Genomic DNA, 20,543 nt, shown 5'->3' with positions numbered 1-20,543 from the left:
TTCAAATATTTATCACGAAACTAGGATATTTCCATTACTAAAAGAAATAAACCAACAAGTCCAAATTACAAAAATAGAGAAGTTCAATATTTATAAAAAAACTCAGGTTTTCTGTGTTACTAAAGAATAAAATGAAGAAGTTCAAATTAAAATAAAGGAGTAGTTTGATGTATACAGAATACTCAAATTCATCCCATTTCTAGAAAAAAGAGTATGAAATTCAATTTAGAAACAAAAATGTTTGGTACTTATTTAATAACGTTTTTCGGCCATAATTTTTGCAAACATTGTCGGAATGAGGCAAATAATATGTCATTGAATAGCTATCAAAAATGGGAAACTTTTTCATATATAAAGTTTTCTATAGTTCCCAACCGTTTTCATGTAATTCTGAAAAATAGCGAGATCATGATTTTTCCTTCATCGCGAACGGAAATGCATTGCGTGAAGTAGTTGAACTTCTCGGGCATGTCTGTTTGAACTTCACTCTGTTTTTTGACGTGTTGTTTTTTGCCCGTAACTCCCAAACCACTTACCGAAGTTGAGAAAATGATATACCGATGCAAAGTTGTTGAAAACACGAACTTTCCTGTGTTGATAAGTTTTTCATGCTCGTGACGGTTCAAAAGAATTTTTTGAAATACATAATAATGTGTTTTAAATGGTATATATATGAAAAAAATTAAACCATTCATCGGAATGTAGCATATAATATACTGTTGGAAAGCTTATGAATATGAGCTACTTTTTCATGTAGACATTAGATTCAAATTCATTGCCGTTTGAGAACAGTTTTAGAAATCGCAAAAATAACATCATTGTTGCCTTTTTAACATGTAATTAAAGGACGAACGTCTCGCACTAGAAATTTTGAACGAAGCAAGGAGTAGCACGTGAACTTCTTACAACAACCCTTTTATGGTTTTAGTTTTATATTCTTTTTAATATCACCTAAAATGCATTCCTTGTAGTTGTTGAACTGCTCACGGTTTTTACCTTGAACTTCGGTCGCATGTTTTCATTCGTAGTTCCTCACCCTGTTCAACAAAGTTGCACAAGTGATATACCTGTTGAAACTTGTTGAAAAAACTCAACATTTTTCTAATACAGATAAACTTTTGTTCGAACAACATGCACCAATTTATTTTAATGGTTTATTTTGGAATAGAGCATACGATACACCCTTCGGAAGTTTTTGATCAGGAGGAACTTTTCTCACGTAGGGAATTTTTTGTTCCAAATTTGTAATGGATTGAGAGAATTATTTTAAAACATGAGAAACAACATCTTTTTGTGTTTTTTGAACATCTAAATACAACATGAACCTCCCTCATACGTCCATTTTGCATCATGCTTTTATATCGATATTTATTGTATTATGGGCTGTTATTACACCTTATGTCAAAATACTTATGCCCATTCTCTCTTATTTTACAAGGTTTACATAAAGAGGGAGAACGCCAGCAGCTGGGATTCTGGGCTGGAAAAGGAGCAAATATTAGAGACCTATTTTGCACAGCTCCAAAAGTCCTGAAACTTCATGGAATTCATTTCCAGAATATATAAAAAATACCAAGGGCAAGCAGTTCACCAGGGGGGCACACCCTGCCCACGAGGGTGGGGGCGCGCCCTACCCCCCTGGGCACGCCCCCTACCTCATGGGCCCCCTGGTGGCCCTCGATGTCCATCTTCTGCTATATGAAGTCTTTCGATGAGGAAAAAAATTATAAGCCATCTTTCCGGACGAGACTCCGCCGCCACGAGGCGGAACCTTGGCGGAACCAATCTAGGGCTCCGGCGGAGCTGTTCTGCCGGGGAAACTTCCCTCCGGGAGGCGGAAATCATCGCCATCGTCATCACCAATAATCCTCTCATCGGGAGGGGGACAATCTCCATCAACATCTTCACCAGCACCATCTCCTCTCAAACCCTAGTTCATCTTTTGTATCCAATTCTTGTCTCTAAGTCTGGGATTGGTACCTATGGGTTGCTAATAGTGTTAATTACTCCTTGTAGTTGATGCTAGTTGGTTTATTTGGTGGAAGATCTATGTTCAGATCCTATATGCATATTAATACCCCTCTGATTATGAACATGAATATGCTTTATGAGTAGTTACGTTTGTTCCTGAGGACATGGGAGAAGTCTTGCTATTAGTAGTCATGTGAATTTGTTATTCGTTCGATATTTTGATGAGATGTATGTTGTCTCTCCTCTAGTGGTGTTATGTGAACGTCGACTAGATGTCACTTCACCATTATTTGGGCCCAGAGGAAGGCATTGGGAAGTAATAAGTATATGATGGGTTGCTAGAGTGACAGAAGCTTAAACCCTAGTTTATGCGTTGCTTCGTAAGGGGATGATTTGGATCCATATGTTTCATGCTATGGTTAGGTTTACCTTAATACTTTTGTTGTAGTTGCGGATGCTTGCAATAGAGGTTAATCATAAGTGGGATGCTTGTCCAAGTAAGGGCAGTACCCAAGCACCGGTCCACCCACATACCAAATTATCAAAGTACCGAACGTGAATCATATGAACGTGATGAAAACTAGCTTGACGATATTCCCATGTGTCCTCGGGAGCGCTTTACATCATATAAGAGTTTTTCCAGGCTTGTCCTTTGCTACAAAAAGGATTGGGCCACCTTGCTGCACTTTATTTACTTTTATTACTTGTTGCTCGTTACCAATCATCTTATCACAAAACTATCTGTTACCTATAATTTCAGTGCTTGCAGAGAATACCTTGCTGAAAACCGCTTATCATTTCCTTCTGCTCCTCGTTGGGTTCGACACTCTTACTTATCGAAAGGACTACGATAGATCTCCTATACTTGTGGGTCATCAAGACTCTTTTCTGGCACCATTGCCAGGGAGTGAAGCGCCTTTGGTAGGTGGAATTTGGTAATGAAAAATTTATATAGTGTGCTGAAATTTACTGTCACTTGTTACTATGGAAAGTAATCCTCTGAGGGGCTTCTTCGGGGTATCTTCACCCCGACCAGTAGAGAAAATAGTTGCTCCTCAACCTACTGAACCTACTGAAATTGAAAATGTCTGCTTTGAAATTCCTTCGGGTATGTTAGAAAAACCGGTAGCTAATCCTTTTGCAGGAGATGGAACAAAGCATCCTGATGAGCACCTAATATATATGGATGAAGTTTGTCGATTATTTAAGCTTGCAGGTGTGCCCGAAGATGTTATTAAGAAGAAGGTATTCCCTTTATCTTTGAATGGAGATGCATTGGCATGGTATAGGCTATGTGATGATACGGGGTCATGGAACTACAAACGATTGAAATTGGAATTTCATCAGAAGTTTTATCCTATGCATCGTGTTCATCATGATCGCAATTATACATATATAATTTATGGCCTCGCGAAGGATAAAGCATTGCTCAAGCTTGGGGGAGGCTTAAATCAATGTTATATTCATGCCCCAATCATGAGCTCTCAAGAGAAATTATTATTCAAAAAATTTATGCTCGGCTTTCTGATAGCAATCGCACCATGCTCGGTACTTCTTGTGCTGGCTCTTTTATGATGAAGACTATTGAATTCAAATGGGATTTATTTGAAAGAATTAAACGCAACTCTGAAGATTGGGACCTCGACGAAGGTAAGGAGTTAGGTATGACACCTAAGTTTGATTGTGTTAAATCTTTTATGGATACCGATGTTTTCCGTAAATTTAGCACTAAATATGGACTTGACTCTGAAATAGTAGCTTCTTTCTGTGAATCTTTTTGTAACATCCCAAATTTTCAATTTGGAATGTAATACATTAGATCATCCTTGCATATCATATTTTACTACATTTTGGTTGATCCTAGAAAATTCTACACAACTCAAGGACCCTCGGAGAGAGTTGGGGATTTCGTTATTTTCATATTTGAGTTTTCTCAAATTTTGAAAATAGGATCATTTGATTTTATTTATTTTATCTTCACTTATTTCTATTATCAAAATATGAGAGAGGGAATAAAATGACTTTCGTAAAATAAAGAAATATTGAGGATTTAATAAAAAAATCAAATAAGATTTTATTTTGGTTTTATTTGCTATTTTATTTGAATTTAGGAAAAATGTGTGTTTTTCAAAATTGCATTTAGGCCCCAAATAAATGTTCATCCTATGCGGCTCGATTTTAGAAGCCGGGGAAAATTTATTTCGGGATTTTTGGAGTCAGTTTAGTATTCCTTTTGACTTTTTTCTGAGCGTAATTATTTTAAAAAAAGGGGTCCGAACCGACTTTGGGCCGTAACCGGCCAAGACTCCGCCTGGCCGGGCCTTTAAATAGTGTCACCCGAGGCCCGAGCCAGCCCAAACCGCGCCCCCGCCCCAAACCCTAGCCCCGCCGTCGCGCCGCCGCCGCCGCCCCGCCCCGCGCCGCCGCCGCCCGCACCGCCTCGCCTCGCCCCGCGCCGCCGCCGCCCTGCCGCTGCCCCGCACCACGCAGCCTCGCCCCGCTGCCCCGTCGCCGCCCTGCCCCGCGCAGCCTCGCCCCGCGCCGTCCCGCTGCCCCGCCGCCGTCGACGACGATCGCCGGAGCCGCTGCCGCCGCCGTTCGCCGGAGTCGCCGGAGGTAGACCTCGCGCCGCCATTTTTTTAAAACCGATCGGTTTTCCGTCGGTTCGTTCGGTTTTTTTAGTTCCTTTTTTTAAATAGATCAGTTTTTCTGGTTTATTTATTTAGCGAGCTTTCGCCCGTTTGTTCGTTTTAACGAATGTGTTCTTCGGTTAGATCCAGTTAATGAATGTTCGTTCGTTAATCTGTTCGTCATTTTTCTTTTTCTCGGATTTAATCCACGATTTTTCTGATCAGGATTCCTGGTCCGTTTTTCGTTCTAGTATAACTTTTCGCTCGTTTATCGAAATCAGGCGATTCAAGCGCCTGGAGTTTCGTCTCGAAACCCTCTTTTCGTTTAACCAACTCAAACAAGTTTTTGCAACTGTAAAAATTGCCCTAGATCCAGAATAGTAAACGAGGCTTGTTTCTTTTGTCGTTTGTCTTTTGTTGCTTCGTTCGATTTGATTCTTTTTGCCAACCGGAGTTGTTAAGTTGAACTTTCTGGTTATATCTCTTATTTGAGTTTTACATGTGCATTAGTTGAGTACTTATAGTATGCTTGTTTGTTTGCGATAGAGTACCCGAAGTGCGCCGCTTGCTACTTTGAATCGCTAGGTTTTGCGGATCATCAGCAAGGCAAGTAACACTTTGATCATACTTCCTATTAGCCAGTTTTATTGCATTAGATCAATCCTCACACATTGCATGATTAGGATCTAATTAAATTGTGGGTTTGGGGAGTAGTTGAGGTAGTACCTATTACATGTCATTATCAAACCTTTGGGAGTTACTTCTATGTTGCTTATTATGCCATGCTATGCTAATAGACGTGGATTGGGTGAGTGTATCCATGACAGATGTGAGATTGTTAAATTAATGGTTTATCTAAGGTGGCAACTTAAATACACATCTGGGTGGATTGAGGCACCTGGGTATTCCAGCGATTGCCTGTTTTCTTTTGGACCGCCACCCAGGCTCAAAGGGATCATGAGATTATTCATGCTAGAAACTTTTGTGTGCAGCCACAAGCTACTATGGGCTCTAGCATAGTTGACTAAGTCGTGCGAACTCTTACAGTGGTAGACTAGCAGATGTAGGGGATGTAGGTTGGTACGGTCTACCCGTTCGTAAGGTGCTAGCGCTTCTGAAAGACTATGTCTCGGTCATCCGTTTCTCAAACACCATGTAGTGCGAGCAATCCAACGGAGGAGATCGAGTCTTGTGGGGAAAAGTGCACAAACCTCTGCAGAGTGTATAAACTAATCATGGTTAGCCGTGTCCCCGGTTATGGACAACTTGAGTATCTAGTACCTAGATTATCATGTGAATCTCATCATGTTACTCTAAAATTAATTTTTTGGGTTTTGTTTAGTGATGATGCTTAATTGGGATTGAGAATGCTGTCAACCATTCTCAATGTTTAACAACTACCATGATAGTCCATATCTTCCATTACCCTCTATGTGTTACATTGCCAGCATATTCCATGTGTTGACCCGTTTCGGGCTACAACGTTAATGTTGCAGACTTTTCAGACGACGACTAAGGTGCCTTTAGGTCGTGGTTCTATACTCAGTGATGCCGTTGGAGTTGATGGACTCACTTATCGTCCAAGCCTTCCGCTGTTATTGTTATTAGATGGCCTTAAGCCATATTCATTGTAATAAGCTCTCTTTTGAGACACTCGATGTAATAAGTGTGTGATTTCTACTTTGTTATAAATCCTGCAAGTACTGTGTGGTGTCAGCATTACTGATCCAGGGATGACACCTGAGCACAGAGATTGGACCGTTTGAGGTTTGGTCGCTACAAGATGGTATCAGAGCACACGCTGACTTTAGGACATGACCACTAAGCTAAAGACCTAGATCAGTCCTCACTCTTCTCACTCTGACTTCTCATCTTTTCTACTCTTTTAGGATGGCGGATGCAACGAACAAGTTCACACAACCGGATGAATATACACCCTTTGGACATCACTTGAAGGAAGTCACTAGATACCTGAACATAGGAATACCAAGCTTCACCGGAACCTGCAACGCCACTCTACCTGAAGAAGAGCACTGGATGATTCAAGTTCAAGTTCCAGGAAGGACGTTCATGCCAGTCACTGAGCCCATAGAGTTTTCCTTTGATGCACCAACCTGGAGTCTAGGAAAGAGCATGCAGCTCACATCGCCATGGGACGCATTGGAGAAGTTTACCGCAATGATCTCAAGGATACTATCTACCAGATTTGTGGGCGCTGAGATGAGCACTGGGAGATGATCAGCACCAGGAAGGATAGATCAGTTGCGGCTTTTATCCAGGAGTTAAACCAGCACATACGATGATAGGAGAACCAGATGTGCGCAGATATGATAGATCTGAAGAAGGCGAGGATAAGAATCAAGGAACTGGAGGAAGAACTCAAGGCTACACGTGAAGATTATGAAGAGGAAATCAAAGTATTAGTAGGGAAGAATGACGATCTGATCAAGAAGATTGGAATATTTATGGGAGGCCCTACACCAGTAGAAGAAGACGAAGAACCCAAGGAGATTCGCCCAGAAGACTACATCATCATCGATGACACCGACTCGGATCCAGATGATAGCGATGATGACTATGTTGATGAAGCTGGAGCAGATATCATGGAGTCTGCAACCGAAGAATATTTCTAGTAGACCAGCCCATCAGTAGTAGTAGTCCACCATGTAAATATAGTAGTCCGAGCACTTTTGCGATAGTTAGATCGATTATATGCCTTTGTTTGATTGATTGAATGAAGTGAATTGTTTGCTTTTGCCTCATGTGCATATGGGTAGTGTTTTCTCACTAGACCCCTCTCTATTCTTAAATCTCATCTTTTCTAAACCCTTAGATGCCTCCGAGACGTGACCCCAGATTTACCTTCCCACCGGAGCTCACCCAGTTGATCTAGCAGTAGAACACATTGATGCAGTTGCTAGTCCAGAATCAGAATCAGGGGAACAACAACAACAACCCACCCACCACCACCTGTTCATCACTTAGCCAGTTTTCTTAGGCTGAATCCGCCGGTGTTTTCCAGTAGCACCGAGCCGATAGTAGCAGATGATTGGCTCCATAAGACAGCAAGGGAGTTGACCACAGCAGGATGCACAGATGCGGAAAAGGTGAAGTTTGCCGCACATCAGCTGGAAGGACCCGCAACATCATGGTGGGAGAATTTCATAGCCACTTTCCTTGTCGACACTGTCACGTGGCACCAGTTTCAGCAAGCTTTTCGTACTGCCCATGTTTCAGCGGGAGCTATGGACATGAAGAAGCGAGAGTTTCGCAACTTGCACCAAGGAGGACGGACAGTTGGCCAGTATGTGGAGGACTTTAGTAAGCTAGCACGTTATGCCCCAGATGACGTTGCTACGGATGCAACTAAGTAGGAGAAGTTTCTGGAAGGACTGAATGATGAGTTGAGCATGCAGTTGATGGTAGCAACCTTCAACAACTACCAGGAGTTGGTAGATCGCGCTCTCGTGATTGAAGGGAAGCAGCAGCAGATTGAGAATCGTAAGAGGAAGTATGGACAAGGGAAGTACAATTCTGGAGCCCAGCAAAAGCCACGTTTTACCCCTAGACCGAGAGGACATTTTCAGCATACCCATGGAGGAGGTAGCTCGCACAATCACAATGGCACCAAGAATGGTAATGGGAATGGAGGAAGCAACGGCCAGAACTGCACCAACCCATCGACCCCAGCCAAGAGAGACCTGAGCCAAGTCACTTGCTTTAAGTGCCAGAAGACTGGACATTATGCCAATGAATGTCCTGAATCCCAGAATGGAAATGGCAATGGAAGCTCTGGGAAGAAGCCAAACCCTTTCAACAGAGGATAGGTGAACCACGTTAATGTGGAGGAGGTTGAAGAGCAGCCGGATGCCGTAATCGGTAAGTTTTTGGTTAAGTCATTTACTGCACTCGTTCTTTTTGATACTAGTGCATCGCATTCATACATATCAAGGGGATTTGTGGATAAGTATAAACTAGCAACCCAAGCCCTTAGATCACCCATGTTAGTAACCTCGCCTGGAGCAGAGTATATGGATAGTGTATGGTGTGATCGATTACCATTAAGGATTGGTAACTACGTATTTCCCTCAGACCTAATAGTATTGGAATCTCAAGGATTGGATGTGATATTAGGCATGGATTGGTTATCAAAGTACGAAGGAAATATTAAATGTGCCAGTAAGTCAATTTTGCTTACCACGCCAGAAGGGCGAAGGATCAAGTATGTATCCCGGCATGTGCCGAAAAGGACTCAAGTAAATTGTTTAATAGGAGTTGTGCAGGAGGAAGTACCAGTGGTGAAAGATTTCCCTGATGTATTTCTAGAAGAATTGCCAGGCATGCCACCGGATAGAGATATTGAGTTTTTGATTGAGCTTTTGCCAGGCACAGGGCCAATATCTAAGCGACCATATAGGATGCCTGCAAAGGATTTGGTGGAGATTAAGAAGCAGATTAAGGAGTTACTGGATAAAGGTTATATTTGCCCAAGTTCTTCACCTTGGGGATCGCCAGTACTTCTAGTGGAGAAGAAGGATGGATCGTTAAGGATGGTTGTTGATTATCGAGGATTGAATGAGGTAACCATTAAGAACAAGTACCCACTACCGATGATCAATTATCTGTTTGATCGATTGCAAGGAGCTAAGGTATTTTCCAAGATCGATCTGCGATCAGGATACCACCAGTTGAAGATTCGAGAACAGGATATACCTAAGACGGCTTTTACCACCAGGTATGGACTGTACGAGTATACCGTTATGTCATTTGGTCTGACTAACACACCTGCATATTTTATGAACATGATGAACAAAGTGTTTATGGAGTTTTTGGATAAGTTCGTCGTAGTGTTCATTGATGATATCCTGGTTTACTCGAAGAATGAAGAGGAGCATAAGGAGCATTTGCGTTTGGTTCTTGGAAAGCTCAGAGAACATGAATTATATGCCAAGTTTAGCAAATGTGAGTTTTGGTTGAAGGAAGTTTGATTTCTCAGACACGTTATATCTGGAGAAGGTATAGCAGTAGATCCCACTAAGGTTGATACCGTGACAAATTGGGAAGCGCCAACAATAGTTGGAGAGATCCGGAGTTTTCTTGGACTTACAGGATACTACCGGAGATTCGTTGCAAATTTCTCGAAGATTGTGAAGCCTATGACGGAGTTGTTGAAAAAGGATACCAAGTTCATATGGACTGAGGAATGTGAGGCTAGTTTCCAGGAGTTGAAGAAATATTTGGTTACCTCACTAGTGTTCATTTTGCCAGATCAGACCAAGGATTATGAGGTGTATTGTGACGCTTCACGTCGGGGACTTGGAGCAGTGCTTATGCAAGAAGGAAGAGTTGTTTCATATGCCTCACGACAGCTTAAGCCTCATGAGTTAAATTATGCCATGCATGATTTGGAGTTAGCAGCCGTAGTGCATGCATTGAAAACCTGGAGACACTTTCTCATTGGAAACCATTGTGAGGTGTACACGGATCACAAGAGTTTGAAGTATATTTTCACGCAGAAGGAGTTGAATCTCAGGCAAAGGAGATGGTTGGAGCTCATCAAGGATTATGATATGAGATTGCATTATCACCCCGGAAAGGCTAACGTAGTAGATGACACGTTGAGTCGTAAAAGCCATGTCAACACACTAATGACGGGAGATTTATCAAGGGAGTTAGCAGAAAACCTTCGTGAGCTATGTTTGGAAATAGTACCAAGAGGCTATGTAGCAGCTTTGGAGATTCAGTCTACTTTGATGGATAAGATCAGAGACGCCTAGAAGACTGACAAGGAGATTGCCTCTATAAAGGAGGAAATGACCAAAGGAAAAACTAAGGGATTTCATGAAGATGAGCATGATACCTTATGGTTTGAAGACCGTGTTTATGTGCCTAATGATTTAGACTTCAGGAAGTTAATTCTGTAAGAGGCGCATGATTCACCCTATTCGATTGTAACACCCGGATATGACTTTCCCAATTTGTACTCCAACTCTTGCCGTTTCCGGTGTTAAGTTATTTTATTTACTTGGGTTCGGGTTTTTGTCTCCGTGTGCTGTTATCGTTGTCATGCATCTCATAGCATGTCATCATGTGCATTGCATTTGCATACGTGTTCATCTCATGCATTCGAGCATTTTCCCCGTTGTCCATTTTGCATTCCGGCGCTTCATTCTCCTCTGGTGGTCATTTCTAGCTTTCTTTCGTGTGTGGGGATTAAACATTTCCGGATTAGACCAAGACTTTCCAAGCGGCCTTGGTTTACTACCGGTAGACCGCCTGTCAAGTTTCATATCATTTGGACTTTGTTTGATACTCCAACGGTTAACCGAGGGACCGAAAAGGCCCCATGTGTGTTGCAGCCCAACACCCCTCCAATTTGGCCCAAAACCCACCAAAACCCTCTCCATCATCTAGAGCGTTCGATCACGATCGCGTGGCCGAAAACCGCACCTCATTTGGACTCTCCTAGCTCCCTCTATGCCTATTTAAAGAACCCCCAAAAATCTCCTTCTCCTTCCTACCGAAAAACCTAGCTCCTCATTCCCCGCGCCACGCCGGACAAAAATTTGCACCGACGGATATTGTCCGCGCCGCCGCCCGCTCCCCCGAGCCCGCTTCCTCCGCCGCCAGGCCGCGCCTCCTCCCGAGCGACAGCTCCCGGCTCCGCCGCCTCCCTCACCGACTCCGGCGGCCGGAGCACCACGCCGCTTCCCGCGCCGCCTCGCCGCTCCCTCGCCGGCGGCCGCCGCTCTGACGAGCTCCGCCTCCTCGCCGCCCCGGCCTCGTCCGAGCTTCTCCAGCGAGCTTCTTCTTCGGCCCTGAACAGTAACTCCGGCGGGCTGCTCCGTAATCCGTGCCAAATCCAGATCTAAAAATATCTCGGTTGACTTTTGCCCCGAAACCCTAAGTATCTTGCCATGTTCATCGCATCGTAACTTTGCATCCGTAGCTCCGATTTGGGCATATAGCATATCAAAATGTTCATCTCAGAGAGTACATCATTTCATTCCATTGCATCATTTTCATTTGAGTCGATCTTGATGCCCGAAATGATGTTAGAAGAGGGCTACTTGAGATAATTGTCAGATCTGCTGCTCCATTTAGATATTTGTCATTTTTGCCATGATTATTGTGTGCATGATATGCCCATGAGCTCTACATATGTTTTGTTAAGGGTTTTGCCATATTTCCATAGGTGCAACCCATGTATTTTTGTGATGTGTGTGGTGACTAGCACGAGCTTGCAAAGTGAGGCACTTGGTAGTGCTGATTTCAGGGACTTAGCAATTCCACTAAGTCCTTGGCCTGTTTATTTCATATGGCCATATGTTCATGTTGTTTCCTAGTGATCTGTGCCTCTTTTGAGGATGATCGGTAAGGATGTTTTGTTAATCTTGTAGTGCTCTATCCATCCCTGTCTTTTTTTGCAATTATGGAGCACCCTAGCTTGAGTCAATCGAGCTCTACTTTTGCTACTTCGTGAATCTGGGCAGATTGTCTACTTGTTAGCAATTTTGCCGTGGATGTTGTAGTTGATCCGTGCATGCTATGTTATTGTTCTTGCCATGTCTAGCTTGAATTTTGTGTATTCTTGATGGGTGTATGCTTAGTTCTTCATGACTTGCTCCATAGTGAGTGCATCGAGCTCGTAAATATGCCTACTTGATATCTGTTTTCAGCATGCTCCAGTTTTCACCAAGTCTGAGAGCTGATTATGTTTTTGCCATGTTCACATGCTTGCAATTGTATTTTCTGATCCCTTTTGGCTCAAGGTCACTAAGGGACTTTTGTTAAGCTCTTTGAGTAGCTCCATGTCATGCTTTACTTTGCCATGTTCAGGTCCTCTAGCATGTAGTTTTTTTGCTCCAAAGAGTGCTACCTGATCTGAGATTTCAGACAAGTGTTAATTTCACTAAGTCTGAAATCTGTTTACCATATGCATTTTTGCCATACTTGTTTGAACCTGTTAATTGATGAATTGGCCGTAGCTCAGTGCTAGACTTTTGTTAAGAATCTTGTATGCATCCCTTCCATGTATTTTGATGTCATGTTTGGGTGCTGCAGCATGTTCATCTCATTACATTTAGATGGCTACTTGGTGTAAATCGCAGAACGTGGCCATATTTGAATTGCTTGCCATTTCTAAACCGTAACTGTGATTTCGGCGTTCTTTATATCGTTTTCAAGCGATTTCATCTCGTCCTTCTAGTGGCACACTTGGTTTTCCAAGTTGAGGCCAGGTTCTTGCATTTCCTGTCACATCTTGCATATGCATCCCGCATCGCATCCCGCATAGCATATCATCTTTGCATCATATTGTTTGAGCCGTGCACGTGGTTGATTGTGTCCTTGTTGCTTGTTTGTCTTGTTTGGGTAGAGCCGGGAGACGAGTTCGCTAACTAGGAGCCCGTTAAGTTTGCTTTCGAGGATCCAGTCAACTCTGACAACTTTGCAGGCAAGATGATCATACCCTCGAAATCACTACTATCTTTGCTTTGCTAGATGCTCGCTCTTTTGCTATGCCAATGATACGATGCCTACCATTTGATTTCAAGCCTCCCAAATTGCCATGTCAAACCTCTAACCCACCATGTCCTAGTAAACCGTTGATTGGCTATGTTACCGCTTCGCTCAGCCCCTCTTATAGCGTTGCTAGTTGAAGGTGAAGATTGGAGACCGTTCCTTGTTGGAACATTATTTACTTGTTGGGATATCATTATATTGCCATGTTATCTTAATGCATCTATATACTTGGTAAAGGGTGGAAGGCTCGGCCTCTCGCCTAGTGTTTTGTTCCACTCTTGCCGCCCTAGTTTCCGTCATATCGGTGTTATGTTCCCGGATTTTGCGTTCCTTACGCGGTTGGGTTATAATGGGAACCCCTTGATAGTTCGCCTTGATTAATGCTTTTCCAGCAATGCCCAACCTTGGTTTTACCATTTGCCACCTAGCCTCTTTTCCCTTGGGTTTCCGAAGCCCGAGGGTCATCTTATTTTAGCCCCCCTGGGCCAGTGCTCCTCTGAGTGTTGGTCCAACCGAGCGATGTCCGGGGCTACCAGGGGCAACTCTGGGCTGGCCTACCCGACGTCTTGCTCATCTGAGTGTGCCCTGAGAATGAGATATGTGCAGCTCCTATCGGGATTTGTCGGCACATTCGGGCGGTGTTGCTGGATTTGTTTTAACCTGTTGAAGTGTCTTGAAGAATCGAGATACCGAGTCTGATCGGAACGTCTCGGGAGGAAGTCTATTCCTTTGTTGACCGTGAGAGCTTGTCATGGGCTAAGTTGGGACTCCCCTGCAGGGATTTGAACTTTCAAAAGCCGTGCCCGCGGTTATGGGCAGATGGGAATTTGTTAATGTCCAGTTGTAGATAAATTGAACCTTAACTTAATTAAAATGAATCAACCGTGTGAGTTACCGTGATGGCCTCTTCTCGGCGGAGTCCGGGAAGTGGACACGGTGTTGGAGTAATGCTTGCGCAGTCTCTAGATTTCTCGCTCGCGCTTTGCCTCCTCTTCTCGCTCTCTTTTGTGAATAGGTTAGCCACCATATTTGCTAGTCGCTTGCTACAGCTCCACATATTTACCTTGCCTTACCTATAAGCTTAAATAGTCTTGATCGCGAGGGCGCGAGATTGCTGAGTCCCTGTGGCTCACAGATTACTATTACACCAGATGCAGGGCCTGATGATTCCGCTCCAGGTGATGCGCTTGAGCTCAAGTGGGAGTTCGACGTGGACTCTCAACGATGCTATGTGTCTTTCCCTGATGATCAGTAGTGGTGCCCAGTTGGGGGTGATCGGGACCGTGTCGCATGTTGGGTTATCTTTTATTTTGGCACCGTAGTCGGATTATGAGTGTTTTAATGTTGTAATGCTATTTATGTACTTGATTGATGTGGCGAGTGTAAGCGAACTATGTTATCTCCCCTTTTATTATCTATATTACATGGGATGTTGTGAAGATTGGCTAACTTGCGACATATGCCTTCAATGCGATTATGTCTCTAAGTCGTGCCTCGACACGTGGGAGCTACAGTCGCATCGAGGGTGTTTCAAGTTGGTAATCAGAGCCTTCCCCGACCTTAGGAGCCCCCGCTGATTGATCATTTTTAGCGGCCGAGTTGTGTCTAGAAAAATGTTTTGAGTCATTTAGGAATTATATATCGGAGAGTTTAGGAATTCTTTTTACTTCCCAGTCTCCTCATCGCTCTGATAAGGCATCCTGACATAGAGTTTTGACTCTTCTCTTCTCAAATTTCACTAAAAAAAATTAGGATCACGCGGGTATGTTGGAATCGTTCCGATGGTTTTGTGACGAGAACATTGTCTTGGTGCCTCCTGTCAGGGGTTTTGTGGAAGTGTCCCGGGGAGTTGAGCTCTGAGGTGTTGTTGTCATAATTTTATCGTTGCAGTTCTGGAATAACTGAGTTTAGTACACCGACATCGAAAATCTCTTTTATGCAGTTCGTTGGTGAGATAACCTCGACGCCACCCAGTACTGGGGCGGGAGTTCGGGAGTATCGCCATAACTTGTATAACGGATGCTTTTTGAAGGTTGAGGTAGATGGTTTCCGAAGTTTTTCTCGGTTATGTGTTGAAGGATGGATACAGCTGGATGTAGGATTTGCTAGATTTGGGTGAGATATTATGCTTCCCCTGTATCCCCAACACCTGATTGCATAACCGGAAAGGTTCGGGAGTTTCATAGGTGGGAATTCTTGTAGCTCTAGTTCTTTCTTCCACGGATATTGGTTTGAGATTGGGATTTCTTACCGATTATTCGTTCTTGATCCGTACCTTGTTGATTTATTTCTCTACCTAAATTCTAAGTGGCTTCTCACTTTATGGATATGTGACCATTTCAAGAGGAATGCATTCGTTCATTTTGTTCGGATGTGAAGACTATATGTTGCAATTTTCATTCCGTTGGATTCAGCTTCAATATTTTCTATCAATGTGCTAATGGATGTCAACCTCTTCAGGATGGCTCCTCCAACGCGCACGACTCTGAATCCTGATCCGCTACCACCTCCACCTCCTCCGGAGGCATGGCAAGCTGTGATGGCCGCAACCAATGCAAACACACAGTTGATCATGCAAATTCTTCAAGAGCGCAATCAAGGCAACCAAGGGAACCAAGGCAACAATCAGAATCACTCTGCTACACTCAACCAGTTCCTTGCTAATGGGCCAAAGACTTTCAGCAATTGTGTTGAGGCAACCGATGCTGACGATTGGCTTGTGGATCTGTGCAAGCATTTCGAGTGCAGTAATGTCAGGCCTGAGGACTTTGTCAAGTTCGCTTCCTTCCAACTCAAAGATCAAGCTGCAGAATGGTTCCAGCAGTACAAGGACTCCAGAGGTGGACGTGTTATCACTTGGGATGAATTCCGTCAAGATTTCAGAGCTCACCATATCCCTCAGAGCATGGTTGAAAGCAAGTGTGAGGAATTCCGCAACCTGAAGCAAGGCTCTTTGTCTGTCTATGACTACAACAAGTTGTTTTAGAAGCTCGCCCGCTTTGCCAAGTAGGACGTACCTGATGAGAAGAGCATGATATACCAGTTCAGGGGTGGTCTCAGAGAAGAAATCCAGCTAGCTCTTGTCCTCTTTGAGCCCTTGAGGTACGATGAGTTCTACAACATGGCATTGAAGCAAGAGGCCGCTCAACTGAGGTGTGATGCTTCCAAGAAGCGAGTCAGAGACACTACTCCTTCTTCCTTTACTCAAGTGGCCAAGCAGCAGAAGTATTGGCTTCCTCCTCCTCCATTTCGTCAGCAGTATCAGCAGAAGAGCAAAGGTGGCAGTGGATCTTCCCACCCACCCAACCCTGGCTTTCAGAACAAGACTTCGTCTCAAGCTACAAGATCGAGTGCTCCGTAGCACCGTCCGCTTTTAGAGGTCACGTGCAACAAGTGCCAACAGAAGGGCCACTATGCCAACAAGTGTTTCAACCAGAGGCGTCTTCCTCCTCCTCCTCCTGTCAGATCGGCAAGTATAGCTATGGTCAAGCATAACACCAAGTCCGCCAAGGTCAACTTGCTGAACGCAGCTCAGGCAGAGGACTCACCAGATGTGATCATGGGTAACCTTCCTGTTAATGACATTCATGCAAGAGTTCTTTTTGACACTGGTGCATCTTTATCATTTTTATCAAAGCCTTTTGCATCTATGCATGATGTGCATACTATTGATTTGCCTAAGCCGATAGCGGTTTCTTCTCCGGGTTTATTCATGAACACCAAACTGATGGCTCCGGACGTTACTGTCACCTTGGGCGACTACAAGTTTCTTTCTTCCCCAATGGTTCTTGGCAACTCGGATATTGATCTTATTCTCAGAATGGATTGGCTTTCTAAGCACAAGGCTCAGCTTGATTGTGCAGCCAGGCAGATTCAATTGACTCATTCGTCTGAGGATGTAATTGTCTTTGTCGCTCGTGATGATACAATCCGTCTGTTTTCTCTCAATGAGAAGGGTGAACTCGATGCCATCTCGCAAATTCCAGTCGTTTGCGACTATCAAGACGTCTTTCCAGAAGAGCTTCCAGGAATGCCTCCGCACCAGCCAGTTGAATTCGTCATTGATCTTGAGCCCGGCACGGAACCTGTTTGCAAACGTCCTTACAAGCTCGGACCTGAAGAGTTGAAGGAGCTGAAGAAGCAACTCGATATTCAAGAAAGAATGGGTCTCATCCGGCCTAGTTCTTCTCCGTGGGGTTGTGGTGTTCTTTTTGTGAAGAAGAAGGATGGAACGGACCGACTTTGTGTTGATTACCTTCCATTGAACAAGAAGACCATCAAGAACAAATACCCACTTCCCAACATCAATGAGCTGTTCGAACAACTCAAAGGTGCCCAAGTATTCTCCAAGCTTGATCTCCGTATGGGTTATCATTAGATTCGTATCCGTGAGCAAGATATTCCCAAGACAGCTTTCAGGACAAGCTATGGTTCATACGAATACACTGTCATGTCTTTTGGCCTCGTCAACGCTCCTCCGACGTTCTCTCGCATGATGAACTTCATCTTCAACGCCTACACCAATGACTTCGTTTTGGTCTATCTCGACGACATTCTGGTTTTCTCGAAGAACAAGGAAGATCATGCCAAGCACTTGTGTTTGGTTCTCGATAAGCTGAGGGAACACCAGTTCTACGCCAAGTTCTCCAAGTGCGAATTTTGGCTCGATGAGGTTCTTTATCTTGGTCATATCATCTCTGCCAAGGGAATTGCCGTGAATCCTGAGAAGGTGTCTGCAATTGTGAATTGGGAACCTCCTCAGAACGTGAAGCAACTCCGTAGCTTCCTCGGTCTCGCAAGCTATTGTCGAAGATTTGTTGAAAACTTTTCTAAGATTGCGAAGCCTCTCTCAAATCTTCTCCAGAAGCACGTCAAGTACGTTTGGTCTCCGGAGTGTGACATTGCTTTCAACACTTTGAAAGAGAAAATTGATCACTGCTCCAGTTCTGACTCCGCCTGATGAATCCAAGCCGTACGAGGTCTTTTGTGACGCCTCTCTCCAAGGTCTTGGTGCAGTGTTGATGCAAGAGAAGAAAGTTGTTGCTTATACCTCTCGCCAGTTGAAGCCCAATGAGAAGAACTACCCCACTCATGATCTCGAGTTGGCGGCAGGTGTGCATGCTCTTTTGACTTGGAGACATCTCTTATTGGGAAGAAAAGTGGACATCTTCACTGATCACCAGAGTCTCAAGTACATCTTCACTCAGCCTGATCTCAACCTCAGGCAAACTCGATGGGTTGAAATGATTCAAGAGTATAATCTGAGTATCGAGTATACTCCAGGCAAGGCCAATGTGATTGCTGATGCATTGAGCAGAAAGGCTTACTGCAACAGTCTGATTCTCAAGCCTTATCAACCCGAGCTTTGTGAAGCTTTCCGCAAACTTAACCTCCAAGTTGTTCCTCAAGGTTTCCTCGCCAACCTTCAAGTCTCTCCTACCTGGGAAGACCAGATTCGCCAAGCCCAGCTTCTTGATGCTATGGTGAAAAAGGTGAAGATTGGAATTGCCAAGAGTCAACCCAAGTACAAGTGCTACCGCCTTGATGACAAGGATACTCTCTTCTTCGAGGATCGTATTGTTGTGCCCAAAGGTGAACTTCGTAAAGTGATCTTGAATGAGGCTCACAATTCTCTCCTCTCCATCCACCCTGGGAGTACGAAGATGTATCAGGACCTCAAGCAGGCTTATTGGTGGACTCGAATGAAGCGCGAGATTGCTCAATTCATGAATGAATGTGATGTCTGCAGAAGAGTGAAGGCAGAACACCAAAGGCCAGTGGGTCTCCTCCAACCTCTTGCCATTCCAGAATGGAAGTTTGACCACATTGAGATGGACTTCGTGACTGGGTTTCCAAAGTCCAAGCATGGAAATGATGCTATATTCATTGTCATTGAAAATCTCACCAAAGTGGCTCATTTTCTGCCTATCAAAGAGTCGATCACTGCAGCTCAATTGGTGGAACTCTATATCTCTCGGATTGTCTCTCTGCACGGTATTCCACAAGTGATATCTTCAGACCGTGGTAGCATCTTTACCTCCAAGTTTTGTGATTCTTTTCAGAAGGCCATGGGAACCAACATCCGCTTTAGCACAGCTTTCCATCCTCAAACTAGCGGTCAAGTCGAGCGTGTCAACCAGATTCTTGAAGATATGCTCAGGGCTTGTGTGATCTCCTTTGGCATGAAGTGGGAGGATTGTCTTCCTTATGCTGAATTCTCCTACAACAATAGTTTTCAAGCAAGTTCGGGCAAGGCCCCATTTGAAATTCTGTATGGCAGGAAGTGTCGTACCCGTCTCAACTGGTCTGAAACCGGTGAACGTCAGCTTCTCGGAAACGACTTAATCACAGAGGCAGAGGAAATGTGCAAAGTCATTCAAGATAACCTCAAAGCAGCCCAATCCCGTCAGAAGAGCTACTATGATTTGGCTTTCGAGATCGGAGATCATGTTTACCTCTGCGTCTCTCCTATGAAAGGTACTCGTCACTTCGGTATCAAAGGGAAGCTTGCCCCTAGATACGTGGGACCTTTCAAGATTGTCAGCAAGAGAGGCGATCTCGCCTATCAACTCGAGCTTCCTTCAAACTTTGCAAATGTTCATGATGTGTTCCATGTCTCTCAGCTTCGAAAGTGCTTCAAGACTCCTGATCACACCGTCAACTTCAAGGACATTGAGCTCCAAGAAGATCTCTCCTACCGTGAGCACCCAGTTGCTATTCTCGAAGAGACTGAACGCAAGACTCATAATAAGTCAATCAAATTCCTCAAAGTCAAGTGGTCACATCATTCCGACCGTGAACCTACTTGGGAACGCGAGGATCACCTCCACTCTGAGTACCCGGCATTCTTTCAGTCCTAGATCTCGGGACGAGATCCTTTCGTAGTGGTGGAGTGTTGTAACACCCCGGATATGACTTTCCCAATTTATACTCCAACTCTTGCCATTTCCGGCGTTAAGTTATTTTATTTTCTCGGGTTCGGGTTTTTGTCTCCGTGTGTTGTTATCATTGTCATGCATCTCATAGCATGTCATCATGTGCATTGCATTTGCATACGTGTTCATCTCATGCATTCGAGCATTTTCCCCGTTGTCCGTTTTGCATTCCGGCACTTCGTTCTCCTCCGGTGGTCATTTCTAGCTTTCTTTCATGTGTGGGGATTAAACATTTCCGGATTGCACCGAGACTTGCCAAGCGGCCTTGGTTTACTACCGGTAGACCGCCTGTCAAGTTTCGTATCATTTGGACTTCGTTTGATACTCCAATGGTTAACCGAGGGACCGAAAAGGCCCCGTGTGTGTTGCAGCCCAACACCCCTCCAATTTGGCCCAAAACCCACCAAAACCCTCTCCATCATCTAGAGCGTTCGATCACGATCGTGTGGCCGAAAACCGCACCTCATTTGGACTCTCCTAGCTC

The sequence above is a fragment of the Triticum aestivum genome, chromosome 4A (genome assembly GCF_018294505.1).
Source record: "Triticum aestivum cultivar Chinese Spring chromosome 4A, IWGSC CS RefSeq v2.1, whole genome shotgun sequence".
NCBI lineage: Eukaryota > Viridiplantae > Streptophyta > Magnoliopsida > Poales > Poaceae > Triticum > Triticum aestivum.
Note: the sequence above shows the minus strand (reverse complement) of the source record.